At 63.4% G+C, this 14390-nt stretch overlaps 1 protein-coding gene across 1 annotated transcript in view; it reads left to right on the forward strand.

Moving 5' to 3' along the window:
- The first annotated feature begins 3279 nt into the window (after positions 1–3279).
- LOC122451501 overlaps positions 3280–14390 on the forward strand; it is a 36864-nt gene continuing 25753 nt past the window's right edge. The window contains exon 1 of the mRNA XM_043484483.1: positions 3280–3402. The gene's annotated coding sequence lies outside the window, so the exon portion shown is untranslated. The remainder of the gene's footprint in view (positions 3403–14390) is intronic.

Below are 14390 nucleotides of genomic sequence, written 5' to 3' on the forward strand. Positions count from 1 at the left end.
CTGTCCACACCTACCCCCTCATGCCAGGCCCACCCGCCCCCAGTGTCTTGCTCACACGCGCGAGGGCACACGGGCGCCCACGCTGCAATCCCCACTCTGGGCCCCCCCGGAGCCCCCTTCTGTCCTGGGAGCACCCCTCAGAGCCAAGCTGCCACCTCCTTTCCTGCTCTAAGCTTCCACCCTTAGCTGGGAGGAACGCCTCCCTGGCAGAAACTCCTCCCGAATCGCACTCCTGGCATTTCTAATTAAAGGCGAGTGGGTGAGCAGAGAGGGAGCAGGGTGGAGAGTGGGCCAGCTGCTGCCAGAACAGGAATCCCAGGACCGGAGGCAGTAGGGTGTCTGTGTGCGTGAGCGGGGCTGGTCACCACAAGCCCGCGACCACGTCTGGTCAGGAGAGGCCTGCGGCGAGCCAGCCAGGCAGGGACCGCACGTGTGCACCTATGTGCACGTGTGTGTGTGTGTGTGTGTGTGTGTGTGCGCACCTGCATGTGGTGGGGGTGCCAGAACCAGCACCTGAGTGACCAGTAGGGATGGCTGGTCACCCCCTTGGTTTACAGAGGCCCTGTGGCCCCTGAGCCGTGGGCCGGCTGGGGCAGGAGACTGGAGGTGGGCATCCCCTCTGTGGGTGGAAGAGCAGGTCTCAGGGCAGCCTGGCAGGTGGGCTGGCCTTGACACCGGCCCTTGGTGGCCCCTCTGCCCGGCCAGCCTGGCCTGCTGTGGGTGCGGAGGGCGCTGCACAGAGGCTGCGCTCACGAGGCCACTGTGACAGGTGACGGGCCGCAGCCGCTGCTCTGGGAACACTTAATCGCTGCCCAATTATCGCCCCAGAAGCCCTCAGCACACCCCCACACTGCAGCCTCAGGCTCCATTCTCCTGCCGCCTCCACCTCCGGAGAGGAGGCCTGGCCAGCTCCGCGCCTGTGGGGGCTGCCCCCACCTCCCCTTGCCCCGGGGGCTGAAGGCCTCCAGCCCCAGCCCACCTAGAGTAGGCCGGCTCAGGCTGAGGAGGGGCGGGTGCAGTGGGCAGCAGGGCTGTGCAAGGACGGAGCAGGGTCCCAGCCCCCCACCCCCAGCTCTCAGAGCCTGGCTGGGCTGCTGCTCCTCAGGTCTGACAGTTCCTGAGGCCTCGCCTGCCCCAGATGGAAGCGGGTGAGCAGGAGAGGCTGGGTCTGCCCAGCGTGAGGGTCCGGGCAGCCCCCATTCCAGCCCCTCCAGGTTCTAACGCTCCGCCTCCAGGTCTCGGGGCTCCCAGCCCCCAGGGGCTGCTCTCCTGATGCTGAGACCCTTGTTTCAGCCCCGGGTCTCCCCAACCTCTCCTGCCAGCTCCCCCCACTCCCCGCAGCGCCTGCCTTTCCAAGGCTGCTCCGTGATCAGGTTGACCAGGTTCTATCCCCAGGAACCTCCCTCCTCGTCCCTCTTCCGGGGTCGGGGGTGCGTTCTGGGAGCCAGGCTTGGCCTGCCTCTCCAGCAGGGCCCCAGCCGCCGCCCTGCAGACTCGCAGCCTCTCATCTACCCCCAGCATGGCACAAGCACCTGCAGGCAGAGCTCACGCTGTCATGGACCCCCCAGGCCCAGGTCACTGCCTCCTGCGGCAGGGAGGGGGACTATGGAGGGAAAGCCGGGGTGTTGCCCAGAGCAGCCGTCAGCCACCCACTCTCACCTGGCCCTACCTGCCCGGCTTTAGCCTGGGGTCCAGGTGCCCACCCTCCACGTGTGCCCGCTGCCCATCCTGCCACCCGGTGGGGCCCTCTGAGGTCTGTGGCCTCCTCCTGCCTCCTGTGCCTGCCTGCCATCCGTTTGGCATTTCCCGGCCCGGCTGTCCCGGTGCCGAGGATCTGCCCACCCTGGCCAGCGCTGCTGCCTGCCCTTTGCCCTGAACCAGGCCCGAACCCAGGTCTCCCGTGGTTGCTGCTCCCCTCTTGCTCAGCCGAGCACTTAGAGCCGAGAGCTGGGTGTGACGGCAGCCCCAGGACGGCGTCCGCACCCTCACAGCTGAGCCACGGAGCCCGAAGCCAGCATGGCACAGAGCGTGCACACGCAATGAGTCGTGGAACGGGCGAGATAGTGGGCCCTTCTCCCTCCCTTTCTGGTTGGGAGACAGTTGGCGGGTTGCCCACGTGAGCCTTAACTGTCCGTCTGTCAACTGGGCTGACGGTGCCAGGGCCTGGGGTCCAGCGGGGCCGAGTGCTGGTCCTCTTGCCTGACCTGGTCCCCGCCCGAGGACGCCCCCCTCGTCCTGCCAAGAGCCTCCCGTCAGAGCATCACTTCCAGGATCTGGGAGGTGGGAGGTGGTCGGGACCCCTCCCTGTGGCCCCTGGGGGGAGCCCCCTTGCCCCCAAGGCAGTGGTGGGGCCAGAACACGAGCCTGGGCTCCAGTGATGAGGCTGAACAGAGGCCCTGGGGACGGCTGGCTGCGTGGCCTGGGGCTCGAGCCCAGTCAGCCCGGAGGGCACTGCCGGGCCAGCCACGCTCCTGAGCCCAGCTGTGGGGGGCTGGGCCACGGAGAGGCCGGGACAGGCAGGCGGGGGCTGTGGGCATGGTGGGAGAGCTGAGCCCGGGAGGAGAGCGTCAAGCTGGGAAACGGAGGCACAGAGGAGGGCGAGCCGCTGGGGCTGGTGGTCTCCTGCCTGGGGAGACGTTCTCCCTCATCTCACAGAGGCCCTGAACCGGCAGGCGGCACGGCTGGGGCCCCTCCACCCCGCGTGCCTGCGGGGCCTGCTGCAGCGGAGCCTCTGGGAGGGCCCAGGAGGCCAGGGCGGGACCCTGGGGGGTTGGGCACATGCTGACTCCAGACGGGAGTGACCCTGAGCAGGGGCTGGGCTCAGCCTGGGGGCCAGGGAGGCAGTGGCGCTGGACTATGGGGGCGGGGGTGGGCTGAGCTCCCGGAGCTGTTTTCTTTCCTGTCCCGCCCCTGCTCCTGGGCTTCCTCTCCTCTCCTCTCCGGTTGGCAGGGTGTGTGCTGCGTCCTGTCCCCGGAACAGGCAGCCTCACACACCAGACCCTCCTCCCTCCTCACCAAGGAAAGTTCTGCATTTTCCTGCCGATCCCGGCATGGCAGGGCCTCCCTGCACCCTCCAGGCCAGGGCCCAAGCAGGGGCCACGGGTAGGGCAGGGCAGGGCCCATCCTCAAGGGACACTCTTTCCTCGCCACCCCCCAGCCACTGAAGAAGGGAAGGCAAAGCCCCCAGCGAGAGGGCCCGGGGCTGCTCCAGGCCCCTCTGCAGGGAAGCCAGAGCCGGGACTGGCTGGTGAGAGGGCGAGGGGATGGTCTGCTGGCTCTCCGAGGCGCCAGGAACACGGTGCGCATCCTGCGAGACTGGGGGTGGGCCCCCTCTGTACCCCCGGCCTCAGTTTCCTCACCCGCAGAGTGGGTCCAGCCATCGCTGCCCTGCTCAGCTGTGAGGTGAGTCAGTCAATCAAGCGGCACTTCCGGAGCCCGGCTTGGCCGGCACTGAGCAAGGTGGGATGGTGGGGAGGTGCAAGTCACCCATGAAATAGGGCCACCGCCGTGACCCCCACACAGTCCCCGGAGGACACCGGGCTGTGTGTGGCCTTAGGCATGCTGCCCATGGAGCCGCTGCCCTTGGCACTGGGCCGCCAGCTGGCGGCACTTCCGCTCAGAGGGTCAGGCCCTTCAAGGAGCAGCCGCAGCATCCAGGGTGCCTGCCGGGGAGTCGGACAGGTGGGACTGGGTGAGCGAGGCTGTGCAGCTTTGCTGGTGGGGGCTGGAGAGGGGGGCCAGGAGGCAGGGGCGTGGGGCAGGGACACCGCTATGCATGCCACTTGCTGGCCGACCACCCCCACGGCAGCTGGAGCCAAGTGTCCCCTCAGCTGGGCAGGCGCCCTAGTCGGGAGCCAGGCTACCCCTTTCCCCACCCCACCCCCGCTTCTCGAGGCGTCTCGGGGTGGCGTCCTGCGGATCCCTTGACCCCGCTGGCCCCGCCATCCTTGGAGCACCGGGGGGTGGACAGCTGTGGCGGGTGGTGACGAGGAGGGCGCTGGCCCGCTGAGCGTGCTGGTCCACATGAGGCCCTGGCCAACCTGCTGCCCACCACACCACCTTGTTTAACTGATGGAGGTCTGCCCAGCGTCAGAACGTCGGCACGAAAGCTCAGCCAGGCTCATGGGGCGTCTCATCCGAGCCCAGGGTCACCGCCTCCAGGAAGGCCCCCCGGCCTCCCGGTGCGTGGGAGCCTCTTCCGCCCCCGCCCCCCTCGGAGCCCCTGAGCACAGCATCCTCCCACCTGTGCTGTTTGTAGGTGTGTGTGAGCGAGCGTTAGCGTGTGAGACTGTGTCAGCGTGTCAGAGTGCATGTGCTGCCTGATCTCTCTGGCTGAGGCATGCTCCTGCTGGCCGACAGCCAGGCCCTCAGCTCGCTCTGGACACACGGAGTGGACAAAACGCCCTGCACGCTAACCCAAGAGACTCTGCCTGCTCAGAGGTGTGCCCACACCCCGGCGTGCTGCCCTGCTGGGCGGGGACCGTGGAGGGTGAGCAGGGCGACGTGGGTGCGGGGAAGGTGGGAGGGCTGCTCTGAGAGCTCGTTTAGAGGTTGGGGATAACAGCAGAGCTGGCTCCCAGGGTCGGGTGGGGGGAGTTGGAATCGGGCAGCCGCCCCCTCCTCTCTGCCCACTGCGGCCCAGGAGGGCTGCGCACGGCCCCCACCACCTCCCTGGATCCCCGGGGGTCCAGTCATGCAGCAGAAACCCCGAAGGTGGCCAGGATGTGGGGTGCGCTGCCAACCGGCGCAGGGAGACGTCCCCAGATGCCCGTGCCAGGGAGGGGGTGGTGGCCACTGCTCTGCCGTGCTCTGCATTCCCATTTACATCTCGAGCCAGCGCAGTGCGCCAGCCTCCACCACTCACTTCCGGGGCCATAAAAGGAGCGGGACTGAGAATAGCTTGCTGTGACGCGGGGAGCTTCCCCACGCAGGTGCAGGCGGTGCCGCCAGCAAGCAGGCAGGCGGAAGGCAGGCTCTGTCCCAGCTCCGCCCCCGCGCACGGAAACGGCAGCGGCCAGCGCCGCTGCGGCTGCGGCTGCGGGGGTCCAAGGTCCCGCCTCCATTCTCCCTCTCGCCTCTCCTTCCCTGTCCCTGGGGCTGGGGCCCGAGCCCTCTGCCCTTGAAGCCACCGGGCCCACGCACGTCTCATCCACGCCCCCCAGTCCGGCCGCGGCCTCTCCTGGGCTCCTGATCCACAGCAGCACGCCTGGCGCAGCTGCAGGCCCCTCGCCCCCCCAGGCTGGCATCCCCCCACTCTCTGCCCTGGGGTGTGGTGCCTCCCTGTCTGCTGCCGGCCTCTCAGATGCCAGGCACGGCCGCGATGACCTCTGGCCCCGATCTCCACTCGACCCGTCCACTGGCGGCCGCTCAGTCGCGCCTCCCTGGGCCTCTGTTTCTGGGGCGCCGTCCACGCCCTCTGGGTCTGTGCCCGGCCTTCGCTGCCAGGCAGATCTTACCAATTCTGAATAAAGGGTCTGTGCTTCTGTTCTGCCACGGACCCCACCCGCTGCACAGCCAGTCCCACCTGCCAGGGCCCCCATCCTGGTTCGGGGGTCTCTCTGGAAAGAGGGTCGACATGGAAGGAGTGTGGGAGACAGCCTCAGTGTGTGCCGAGCATCTCCCTGCTCCTTGGAACAGATGGGTGGTCACTGTCAACCATTTTACAGACGGGGAGCTTGAGGTGCAGGGAGGGTAGGGGATGAGCTTGGGGAACCAGCTGGTGAGCAAATGACCGAGTCTCCTGGCCCTGAGGCCAATCCCCATCCTGCCGTCTGCCACCACTGGCCAGGTGCAGGGTCAGGCTGCCCTGGACGCCCTCTGAGTGTCAGTTTCTTCAGCTGATGGGCAGGTGGCCCCTCAGAGGTTCAGGGTAAGGGGCTGATCGGCAGGACATCCAACGCACGGCCCGTCTTCTGTGTTCTTGGCCCTGAGTTCTGTGTGCAGATCTGGAGATACTCCCCAGGGTGTGGGGGCTGCAGCAGCAGGAGGCAGGGTGCTCAGGGGAGGGGCTGGTGACATCCGTGACCTGCACACGGCACTGGCCGCCTCCTGGCCTGGGGACACCGGTCTGATCCCCACAGATCAGGGTAGATCCTGGACCCCTCAGCTCCCCCCGCCCTGGCACAGCGCCCCCCTCCCCGCTCCCTCCCTCTCCTGGCTGAGCTCCAGCGGGCTGCCCACCACCTGGCCAGCCCGGGAGACGGTGATGCCCCGAGGGTCAGGAATTGCCCAGGATGGTCGAGGAGTGCACAGCCCAGACCATCATGGGCGTCCCCACCCTCCCCCTACTGCATGGATTCTCAACACACACTTGCCCCTGCCTGGCTGCACTGCCTGGGAGTCAGGGCCCCGCTGGGGGTTGGCAGCACATCAGAGGATGGGCCCCTGAGAGAGGGGCTGGGCCTGGGGCTGGGGCCTGTGGGCGCAGGCCAGGCTGGGCCAGCCGTCCTGGGCTGGGTGCTGCCCACCAGCTCTGGGAGCAAGCCTGTTCCCACCCACCCACGTGCTGGCCCCGGCCAACGACCGCCCTGTGGATGGGGTGCTCCCTGCGGGGGGAGCCCTGGGGCCCCTCAGGTCTTGGGGGGTGGAGGCTCTCCCTGCCCCGCACCTCCCACCAGCCCCACCTCTGTGCGGCGCCCACTGGCCCAGCCACTCAGGCCTCCTGCAGACAGTGGTCATTGTTGGTGCGTTCTCGTCCACCTCGAAGGAAGCCAGCCCTCCTGGGGGCGCCTGGGCTGGGGCTGGGGACGAACCCTGGGGGGACTGGAGAGGAGGGGAGCAGGAGGGCCCAGGTATAGCCTCTGGGGGCGGTGGTCCATCCTCCAACCCAAGGTTAGGATAGGGTCCAGGGCCCCGAGGTTGCCTCCACCCTCTCCAGCCTCAATGCCCCATGTCCACAGACATAGCCCGTCTGAGCTGAGAGACAGGGGCTTTTCCACAGATCCCTGGCCCCCGCAGCAGGCCCGAGGGCCACTCCTCTAAGGGCCCTGAACAGACCACCTCCTGGCGGGGGTCTGCACCAGCCCCCTGCCCTTGGCCCCGACAGCACCACCCACCCCAGAACCAGGCTGTCCTGGGGCCCCGTGTGCCCCCATGGGGGTGTCTCAGGGGCTTGGCTCCCTCAGGATTGGGGCAGAGACTGGGGACCTGGGGAGCCAGGTGGCAGCCCCACCCCTGCAGGGTCAGGACCCCCAAGTGCAGCCCTCCCTCCCAGGCCCTGCTCCCCACCCAGCTCAGCCTGGGACCCATCTGAGCCAGCCCATCACCAGAGCGGACTCATCTGCCCGGCAACTTACTGCCCACCACCCGTGTCCACGGGCAGGAGCAGCGTGGGGAGCCGTCCATCTCCCACCGCCCCAGCCCCTGCCCAGGGGAGCTGGGAGGAAGCAGGCCCTCCATCTACCATCCAAGCACCGCCCGAGGAGCTGTGCTCCCTGAACTGGGCAGGCACACTTTCCTAGATGAACATAAAACGCCATGTCAGGAGCCCACAGGATCTCAGTGTCTCCCCTGGCAATATGAGAGGGAGCCTGGGGAGGCAGGAGGTAGCTTCCTGGAGAGCCAACCCAGACAGGCCTGCAGGCTTACCCACCACATGTGGTCCCTGGTGCCACCCTCAGCAGGAGGCACTCATTTAAGATCCACGGCCCACAGTCCAGGCTCTGAATTCTAAGTGTCCCACTTATAAGCTGTGTAACCATTGTCACACCACTTCCTCTATGGCCAGCACCACCACCAGCACCACCAGCACTGTCATTACCAATCCCATCATCACCATCTCTACCACCACCACCATCACCACCATCCCCAATCCCATCATCACCATCATCATCACCATCATCACCATCACCACCATCATCACCAATCCCATCATCACCATCTCGACCACCACCACCATCACCACCATCATCATCACCAATCCCATCACCATCTCTACCACCACCACCATCATCATCACCAATCCCACCATCACCATCATCACCAATCCCATCATCACCATCATCATCACCATCATAACCATCACCACCACTACCATCACCATCAACACCATCATCACCAATCCCATCATCACCATCTCTACCACCACCACCATCACCACCATCATCATCACCAATCCCATCACCATCTCGACCACCACCACCACCATCACCACCATCATCACCAATCCCATCATCACCATCTCGACCACCACCACCATCACCACCATCATCACCAATCCCATCATCACCATCTCGACCACCACCACCATCACCACCATCATCATCACCACCATCATCACCATCTCTACCACCACCACCATCACCACCATCATCATCACCAATCCCATCACCATCTCGACCACCCCACCACCATCATCATCCCATCATCACCATCTCGACCACCACCACCATCACCACCATCATCACCAATCCCATCATCACCATCTCGACCACCACCACCATCACCACCATCATCACCAATCCCATCATCACCATCTCTACCACCACCACCATCACCACCATCATCATCACCACCATCATCACCATCTCTACCACAACCACCATCACCATCACCACCATCATCATCACCAATCCCATCATCACCATCTTGACCACCACCACCATCACCACCATCATCACCAATCCCATCATCACCATCTCTACCACCACCACCATCACCACCACCATCATCACCAATCCCATCATCACCATCTCGACCACCACCACCACCATCACCACCATCATCACCAATCCCATCATCACCATCTCTACCACAACCACCATCACCACCATCATCACCAATCCCATCATCACCATCTCTACCACAACCACCATCACCATCACCACCATCACCAATCCCATCATCACCATCTCTACCACCACCATCACCATCACCACCACCACCACCATCAGCACTCATCATCACCACCATCATCACCATCTCTGCCACCACTGTCATCACCGTCATCACCACCATCATCACCACCACCTTCATCATCACCACCACCACCCTCACCATTCCCAGTGTCAGTCAGTTCAGGCCCCTGTAACAGAACACCACTGACTGGGCAACTTAAACAACAGACATTTATTTCTTTCTCACAATTCTGGAGGTTGGCAAGTCCAAGATCAGGGTGTCAGTCCATCAGGTTTCTAGTGAGAGTTCTCTTGGCTGGTAGACGGCTATCTTCTTGAAGTGTTCTCACAAGGCCTTTTCTTGGTTTGTGAGAAAGAGGGGAATTGAAAGCCATCATCCTCTTCTGGTATAGGCATTAGTCCTATTGGAAAAGAGCCCCACTCTTATGACCTCATCTAACTTCAATTACCTCCTGAAAGCCCTGCCTCCAAACACTGTCATGCTGGGGGCTTCATCATATGAATGGGGGAGGGACACAGATCAGTTCACATCACCCGCCATCCTCAACATTGCCACCACCATGAAAACCACCACCTCGCCAACCACCACACCACTGACGCCGTGTGTTCCTCACTGCCCCGTGCACCACCACCAGTGCCTTTGCCTCCATGCTACTTCATCCCTGCCTTCTTCCATCCGGGGTGCTCTAACTATACCACAGACAGGGTGGCTCGCAAGCTGCAGAAATTTATTCCTCACCATTGCGGAGGCTGGAAATCCCAGGTCAGGGTGCCGGAGTGGCTGGGTTCTGGTGAAAGCCCTCCTGGCTGTGGACGGCAGACCTTGCTGCATCCTCATATGATGCAAGAGGCGCAGGGCCTTCTGGGGTCTCTGTTATGGGTGTTAATCCAGTTCAAGGCTCCACCTGACCACCTCTCAAAGCCCCCGCCTCCCAACACTGTCAGCTTGGGGCTTAGGATTTCAACAGTTAAATCTGGAGGGGTATACAAACATCCAGACCACAGCAACCCCATCACCAGCGTCTTCATCCAGCACCACAACTGGTCATCTCTGCCACAACCACCACCATAACCTCCATCATCCTCACCACCATCACCATCTCCGGAGCCTCACTGCCAAGGGGCACCACACCTCCTGGCCGGACCCCCTTACAGGATGGCGGGGCAGATCAGACACCTGAGGCCAGTAGACGGCAGCCACTCAAGGCCTCATGCCATCCACTGCAGAGCCTCCCAAGGACAGCTGGACTCCGTTTCCTAATTAGGAAGCGTCGGCTAGTGGCGTGGCAGGCTCACTGAGCGCGCCAGTGACATCACTACTCTGCTTTATTAATAAATGGGGGACAGACGCCCACTCACTGGAGACTGCAGCTGAGCCTCCTCTGAGGAGAACCCTCGGGCCCACGCTGCTTCCTGAGCTAACAGATGCCTCCTTAGACCCTCTGGCTGCCCCTGACCCTTTCGCTGCAGGAGGGGCCTCAGCTCTTGACAAGCTGCTGGCCCAGTTGCAGGCCCGCTGCTCAGGATGGGGGGAGGTGGAGAGTGAGCCTGGGACCCGGGGCCAGAACCTGCACCCAAACTACCTCACCTGTGCTCCAGGGATTCTGATCTGAGATGGGGAGCCAGGCCTCCTCCAAGGCTTGCTGGGGAGCCACAGAGATATGGGCAAGTTGACACAGGCTTCCACCCTGCCAGGTCCAGACACAGAACACAGCGTCTCCAACACAGGGAGCCCCACCTGCCCTCGTGGTGGCCAGTGTCTCAGCACCTGGAGGCCTGAGCTCATGCTGCAGCCTTGGGGGACAAGGGCACAAAGCCTGCCCATCGCCTGCTCCCCAGCCCCTCGCTCCTCACGCCTGTCCCCTGGGCCCCACCCTCAAAGTCGGTACCAGAGCCTGCAGAGGGACCCCACAGGTGAGTCCCGTCCTGCCCTGGGCACCATGGTCCCCCTCCTCCAGGACGCCAGCTTTTGCTCTCCAGGTCTCTTCTGTCCTCCCAGTGCCCCACTCTGGGGAGCTCCCCCAGGCCCTGGGCTCCAGGCTGTCTGTCTGGACAGGGCTAGCTGGCTGCAGGCCCCGGAGCGAGCACAGCGCCAGGCTGGACAGGGAAGTCTCCGGCCCTTGAAGGATGCCCCCAGCAGGCTCTCTGGGCTCCTCCCACCCCAGGACCTACAGCCTCCTGACTCCTGCAGCCAGAGACGACTGGCCTCAGCTGGACTGGGAAGAGCCCAGGACCCCGGCAAGGGGTGGGCAGAGGCAGGGCAGGCAGCTGCTGGGCCCCAATCCCCATGGGCTCGGAGAATGGGGCTGGTCTGGAGGGGCCCTGGCGCTGGCTCGGGTGTGTACCTGCCCACAGGTGACACAGGGGGGCCTGGCACAGCCCTGAGGCGCCCCCAGGAGCTGCCTGAATGCGCGGGGGTCTGCACTGGGGGAAGCCCAGCTCTGACATTCACACCTCTCCCACCTGCTGTGAGTCAGCCACACAGTCACTCTCCGCCCCCGGGACCACTGTCAGCAGGGCCTGGAGCCGGGGTAGAGGCGGTGGGGGGTGGGGGCGCGTGTGTGGTCACAGAGAGTGCCACGTCACACGTGGGGGAGGAGGGGCGAGGTCACAAAGGCTCTCGCCTTCCCCCAGGGTACAAGTGAGTCCCACACGTGTTCCAGACTCCCTGGTCTTGCCCTCCTTGGGAGCTGAGAGCGCACACGGGCCAGAGTGGGGGCTCAGCCCGCGACCAGGGTCAGGACGCAGCAGTGGGTCCAAGGACTGGGGCTCAGTGAGGGACCAGCGTCAGGGTTCACCCAAGCCACGTACAGCGGACCCCTGGCTGCTCAGGAACCCTCCAGCTCCTTCAAGGTTCTAGGCTGGGGCTGCCTGCACTCTCTCAAGTCCCCCAGAAGGCACTGCACGGCCCCCAGAGACAGAACAAAGCCAGCCCCTTGTCTGAAAGGGTCTGTGGGGCTGTTGCAACTCCTGGCAGCTTCCACATCTACACACATTTTGTCCCCAGCCCAGGAAACCGTCTCTCGAGAGGATGTGGCAGAGGGGTGACCAACCTCACAGCTGGGCCTGTGGGAGGGCAGGGGCAGCCAGTGATGCCCAGACCCAGCGGCCACCCGGGACCCCTGGCCTGCAGGCTAGTCCCAGACCTGGGCCCTCTTGCTGGGCTTGTGCGCCTGCTAACACTGCCAGAGTGATGCGGCCACCCTCCACCGAACCTGGTGTCTCCAGCCTTCCCTCCTGGCACTGCTCAAGGAGCCCCTCCTGCCCCAAGCCCACAGAGGTGGGCACACTGACTGGGAAGCCCATGGCCGGCAGCAGGCCTCAGGATACCTCCGTGAAATGGGGCCGTCGTGGGGACCGTCCTCCCGCCTGGACTGGCCTTCTCCACCTTTGAGGGCCGTGCGCCCAGCAAGCCCGGGTGGGTGGGAGGTGGCAGGCACTCCAGCCGAGATGGAGGCTCAGGCTGCTGCCCCGCCGGCCTCCCGTTCCGGGCGGTGGGTGAGACCGTCCCACACCACTCTGAGACCACCCAGCGTCTTCCTTCTTTTCACCCTGTTCTTTGAACAGCATCATCTCTCAAGTGAACAGCATCATCTCTCAAGTGCTATCAAGATCACGAACTTTCTCCCACGAGTTCACATCTACTGCTGAGCCCTCCGGCAAATCCGTCATCTTACAGTACTTTTCAACTCCATTATTTAATTTCCATGTTTTTAAAAACAGCTTTTTATTTATCATCTTTTTACTGATTTTCTCTACTTAATATCTTCCTTTCCCCCCTTAACTTCTTTAATCATGGTTTCCTCTAGTTCTCTGACTGTATCTGTAATGGTCAATTTGAAGTCTTTCCCTGTTAAATCCAACATCTCACTCTGTCACCTGCGTTTTAGGAACAATATGGTATGTGGTCGTATTTCTCTGTTTCTTTGTATGTTTGTAATTTTGGATTGAAAACTGGTCCTTTTAGGTCATGTATCATACCAGCTCTGGGTACTGGTCACCCCAGACTGGGACTTACCTTCTTCTCTGCTTCGTGTCTTACTGGCTGGGTCATCTTAGGGGCACCCCTCTGTCCCTGACAGAGGCTCTGATGCTTCTTCCCAGGGGCACGGCCTCAGGAAGGCCCATGGTACCCCCACCCCATGGCAGTGGTTTTGGCAAGGCTCTGACTGTGTGGTCCCTGCCCGCACCCAGCGGTTAAACTCCAACTCACAGCTGGCCGACTGCTGTTTTCAATAATGCCCTGGGCAGAAGCTGCTTCTCAGACCAATCCCATTACACCTGGCTCCTCTGAAGAAGATACTGAGGTCAGTGCTGGGGATTCCCCTGACCACAGGGTGCCTGCAGTCCAGCCTGCGTCACCAGTGAACCCGGTCCCTGACCACAGGGAGACAGCGGTCCAGCCTGCATCAACCTCTCTCCACGACGTCCGTCTCTTGAGAGCACCCTGGGTTGGGCTCCGCCGCGTTCTGCAGGAAACATGGTCAGCTCCTTAGCAGCAGCACTAGGCGCGCTCCTGCAGGACTAGACTGCTTCTCCCCTGGTGAAAACCTCTGAGCACTGCTTACTGCTGGCGGTGAGTGACAGGTGAGTGCTGGGAGGAGGGGGCAGCTGTCCAGGCCTCCGGGGCTGGACCCTCAGCGTGGAACCGCCACACGGCTCACCCCGGGCGCCTTGGCAGCCTGCCCGCGTCTTTGTGGAGACGGCGGTGGAGAATGTGACTCATGGACAGCGCAGCCCCCCAGAAGCCCTTCTTGGGAGACATGTGCTCCCTGGAAGCAGGTCAGGGGCTGTCTGACCACCCTTGGGCCTCCAAATGAGCTCGATGCCCAGCACACAGCAGGTACTCAGGAACGCTACGCCCTGTGCTAGAAGCACATTTAAGGAAACCCACTGCAGCTGGTGTCTGTGCAGCTGCTGGGCAGGCCCTCGGGGGTGGGTCCTGCTTGCCCTGTGCCACGGCCTCCCAGGAACAGAAGCAGTGCGAGTCCCTGCCTCCAACCTCCATCCCTCCAGAAACATCTGGCTACTATGGCCCCGAGCTGCCTCCAAGGGGCTCTGGCTCCACCCCAGGGAAGCCTGGCTGATAGGTCCAGGCAGGAGCTACAACCGCCTGCCTTTCTGTCCTGCACCCACCCATCCATCAACACCCCTGCCCTCACCACCCCGGCCATCAGAGGTGTGAGTGCGCAGGGCAGGGTGTCCTGCTTCCCACCCCCAACAGGAAATGCAGGTGAGGTGGGCGGTTCACCTCGACCCTGCAGGCCTGATCGGCCTTCTCCAACTGCACAGCCTCCGGGGCCTCCCACACTGAGGGTCTAACCAGACCCCCGAGACCCAATACAACAGGGGAAGCAGCAGTTCGAGAAGTGCCAAGGACAGGCTCCCTCCCAGCGGTGACGGCTGCTTACTGATCGGCCACGACACAGCGGGGAGGGGAGCAGGCTGTGTTGGCAGGACAAGAATCCAGCCCGGGGGCTACGTCTGCTAGGGACCGAGCACTCACAGGGGGCCTAGGAGGCCTGCCCACCCCCA

Source organism: Cervus canadensis, chromosome 12, assembly GCF_019320065.1.
Source record: "Cervus canadensis isolate Bull #8, Minnesota chromosome 12, ASM1932006v1, whole genome shotgun sequence".
Taxonomy (NCBI): domain Eukaryota; kingdom Metazoa; phylum Chordata; class Mammalia; order Artiodactyla; family Cervidae; genus Cervus; species Cervus canadensis.